General features: G+C 46.9%; 1 long non-coding RNA gene across 1 annotated transcript; it reads left to right on the top strand.

Moving 5' to 3' along the window:
• Window positions 1-554: 554 nt before the first annotated feature.
• Window positions 555-3861, top strand: LOC126540644 (uncharacterized). Its single transcript, XR_011892569.1, has 4 exons — window positions 555-1029; window positions 1793-1956; window positions 3610-3696; window positions 3781-3861. It is a non-coding gene; the product is annotated as an uncharacterized lncRNA (long non-coding RNA).
• Window positions 3862-4456: the final 595 nt, after the last annotated feature.

The raw sequence follows: 4456 nt of genomic DNA, 5'->3' as shown, positions 1-4456 counted from the left end.
AATACGGGAATGTGTGGTTCAATAGAGACGAAAAATTCTACCGTAACATTTTTGCTACCATTAGTTCACGTCACTGAAATCAGTCAAACCCGACACGCGCGTATACTGTGCTCAGCGATCAAAACGGGGCACTCTGAGCGCATCGTGGCCGGCACTTTGCGCACCGCCAGTGACCGCTGGATAAACAGTAGGGGCGAGTGCAGGGGAGAGCGCAAATACACTCAAAATGCTCCACAAATGCCGTGGCTTTCATCTTTACCGCAATGCATCAGATCGGTGTCCCCTGAGCAAACCGATGGCGCCAGAACCGCCGGCAGCCATGCCAAGGCGGATTTAAAGTGGTGGCGAAGGCTGGGCCGAAAAGTGGTTTAGCGCGACTGCAGCACAACCAGAAGATGGGGGGCAAAACACTCATATAAAGAAATGATAAAGCTACAAAATTGGAATGTAATCTGCCAATAGAAAAGAAAAAATATATTAGCACCTTGTTTTACGAAAGAGGTAAGTCATTTTATTAAAACCTGGCAAATATTGTATTTTTGCAACACTCTTGACCTGCCCCCTATTCATGAGTGTGCGGTGCATTACAGCGCGTCTTTGCAGGCCTTGTTTCGATACCCGGCTAACCCGGCCACAGTGGCGGGAGCTTACGAAGCGATTTCTTATCGCCAGCTGTCTGCGATGGCGCGCCTGGTAAAGCGTATAAATTTAGCTCGCCGGTCTCAAAATGCTCCTTTTGCGAAGTTTTCGTCGTCCTTGCACGTCGCTTCTTTGTCACCGTTCGGTAAGATTTGCAGCCCGCTGCACCGCTGCGGCAGTTTTCTCGGTTTTGTCGTTTCCTTCGGCGTGCGGCCAGTGCGAAGTCTTTTTCCGTCTTTGCACGCTTCGCGCTCTTCTTTTGAAGCGCTTAGCGCTTCATTTCAAGATGAGCTTGCGGCATGTGAAGAAACGATGCTCCGTGGTACACTGCGACAGCGTGGATAGTACCATTGGTGTCACGCTACACCGATTCCCGCTGGACTTTCACAGGTGAGCTCTTGACAGTGTCGTCTGCTCTAGGTATGCGCGATAGCTTCGATATGGTTTCGCCGGGCTGTTCGCTCGTGTTTCATAGCTGTAACCCGTTCGTGCGTACTTGGCTTCATGTTTTCGGGGATATTTATGTACTACACTGCAGGGCACACACTTTCAGTGCTGAGGTGTGCGAAAGAGGCCCACATTTTTCTAATTTATAGTGAGTTTCATGCAGCTGACTATCACCAACGTGAACTTCACACCGGGCTCTCAGGAGCAACCACGTGCACGCTACTGACCGGGAGGCCCATTTAGAACAAAGTTTGCTACCTGACAGCTCTGAGTACGACATTGTTTAGTTTTGCAAAACCATGAAGCCAATTTGAGGATCCCCTCGCAACTGGGAGTATCGAAACTCAGCCTCGTGTATGTGCGCGGCTTTGAGGAGGCTTTAACTGGATTCGCTCAGCAGGAGTTATTGCCTGCCTTGGTATTGCTGTCCTACATATACATGACTGTCAGGGTAATTTTAAACGCACTTCACTCTCGTCACTCGTTGAGCTTAGAAAAGCAGCTAGCCGCGTGGCATGAGGATGAGCGTTACCGCACTCTGGGGCGCAGAGAGCTTGGCGCGAGCATTTACCACCATAGTTCAGATGTAATGCAAGTATAATTTACTGCAGTTAGCAGTGACAGGAATAATGACGCATTGGCGTTTCGAGTATGCGTATTCCTTTTGGCGCAGTTGTATCTAACGTGCATGTTGCATCACGTCCAGGTGCCGAGCGTGGGCGCAGTTCTGCCGCAACGTCAGCCTGGAGAAGAAGGCGCCGTCGCAGCTACGAGAACTCAGGATTTGCTCGAGGCACTTCGAACCATCTGTGTATCTGCCGTCAGGAAGGCTGCGACACGATGCTTTGCCTACTCGAGCAAGCATTGCCGGTAATTTTTGTTATCAAACTTTTAAGGCATTCGCCGCTCTTGAAATGTCAGGTTTTGTGAAAAAATGAAATTTTTCCTTTTTGTCGTAACCGTAAACAGTCTAGCGTCTTTTGCGAAACGAATTATGTATCTGTCTTGTGGCTTTAAAAATTACAGTAAATTTTTACCTGCACCCTGCTAAGCGATAACGAAAATGGAAGTATCGCTTTCACGTGAGCACATATAATTATATACATGGCGTGTGTGTGTGTGTGTGTGTGTGTGTGTGTGTGTGTGTGTGTGTGTGTGTGTGTGTGTGTGTGTGTGTGTGTGTGTGTGTGTGTGTGTGTGTGTGTGTGTGTGTGTGTGTGTGTGTGTGTTCGTTTCACGTCTCTTGCATGCAAGTTTAGCGATTCAACAGTTGTCAGTATTTGAATCAACTAGACGCTCACACAAGGGGGTGCTCCAGCCCTTTTATTTGTGTACTTTCTGTATGCCGTGCGACATTGTACAAGGCGTATTTTTCCGCTGTTGGGATCGAAACTTCTTTTCTCCCGGTATGCACTGTACACTGTATGTGAGGTTCGTGACAAATTTCCAACATAGCATAGACTTAGGTTTGTGTTTGTGGTAAGCTAATGGCACAAGCTTAGTAGGCGAATTTCTAGGCACGGGTGCGGAAAAAGTACACTGACGGTGTGAATACTCTTGCCTGATATTTCCGGTAAAAAAAAAAAAGGATAATGGAAGTGGCATATTTGGTAGTCTGGTATGGCAAAGGGCTCCAAAGGATCTTAACGTGAGTCTGTCAGTCTTCCGGTTCAGGCTGTTTGGTGCCGCTAGCCACTTCAGCAACGGAAACCAGGCGACTCTACATGTTTTGCAGCAAGTGGGAGTTGAATCTTTCATATTCACCGTGAAACCTTGTCTCATGAACGGTCCCTGTCGTGTCCAGAGGGCATTCTCGTCCTTCCTTTGATAGCTCAAAAGAAGTGAGGGGGAAAAAAGGGTGAGCCTTCCTAAATGTTTGATGTGAGAACTTTGCTTTCTTGTATGCAGAGCTTCTTTTTTCACCTTCAGTCTTATCAGGATGCAATCTTATGCCGACTTGGGCAAGGTACGCTTGGTGAAAAGCTTCTCGAGATATTGTGTGCTCATGTGTTATGTATCAAAGCACGCACTGAACGATTATAGAAATGCACTAATAATTGTTTGTGTTGTTGCCTTTTACCTCAATATTCATGCTAGCAAAAGCCAATGTTTGTACAGGTTTTTATTTTTTGCGATAATTGCTTACGAATTCATTCTTGTTGCATCTCATTGCGTAGGCCATAGGCTGACCTGCATAAATCTGTAAACAATATGGGGCACATTACTTGATTTGCGAGCTATCGTTGTTTGTGTGATAGGCGAATTTCGCACTCTTCAAAGTAAAACATAGCATATGAAAATTGCAAATGATTTACTGGTGCTCCACAGCTGCTGATGACATCAAACTAATGTGCCTAACGATTAAGGGTGGTAAACAGAATTTTATTTCATTGGATAAGCATTTTTCTTTCTAGAGTGATGACAATGTGAACCGCATGCTGTGGAAGCTATAGTTCTTTGGAAATTATTTACTATAAAGGTACTGAATTCTCTTTTCTCTCCGCAATAATGTTGCCATTTCAGACACCTCAAGCGAATGCAGCAGCGACATGGACTGTTCACAATCTCTGAGCGAAACTTCGGCATCAGTGCGCCGGGCTGGAGAACCAGGTGAGCAGGGTTGTATGCATAACTGACATAAATCTTTTGAAAATGGTGACGACTGAAAGCTCATTGGACTGCTTCCTATGATAGCTGCTGTCTCCGGTGAACCTGTTTCCAAGGGGTACGTCCAGAGTCGGCCGTCCCAGTCGCTGCTACTCTTCCAAGAAGGTGATTGTTATTTCGTATCTGCTCGAACAGCCTGAGGAGGTATGGCTCAGAAATATGCTACAATTCCTTGTCTGTGGGCTGTGCACATGCAGATGGTGCCAGCCCTACTGGTTCTACGCTGAACCAAGCTTGTTCCCACGCCAGTGGCTTCATAATGGTTCAGTGTGAGTGTTAATTCCGCCTGTGGTGCTTAGTTATTATTTGTGCATTGTTGGGTTGCTGGCTTCCCTGTCAGAACTGTGCTGTCACTATATTTTCTTCTTTATATTATGTGGGCGCAGCTGACCACACATATGCAGGACCAAGCACTGAAGCAAGCGCTTCATCTCTGGAACCTGGCACGGCAGGGGTGGCCGCAACACTGTCAGCGAGTGCTGATCTGTCACCAGGAGCTCCGTTCAGCAGTTCGCCTCTTTCTTATGAAGGTTAGCAATTTTACAACGCTTTCGCAATATTGCGCACTTTTTGGTGCTACAGGACTACATGCAGCTATGACTAAACCCGACGTAGCAACTTATTGCTCTTCCGTCGACTCTGTACGTTGCAGGATCTTTCACCAGCCCCATCAATGAAAGGCGGCCACTGCAGAAACTTCGAG

The sequence above is a fragment of the Dermacentor andersoni genome, chromosome 2, assembly GCF_023375885.2.
Source record: "Dermacentor andersoni chromosome 2, qqDerAnde1_hic_scaffold, whole genome shotgun sequence".
Lineage (NCBI taxonomy): Eukaryota > Metazoa > Arthropoda > Arachnida > Ixodida > Ixodidae > Dermacentor > Dermacentor andersoni.
This window is presented reverse-complemented; position numbering and strand designations above follow the sequence as displayed.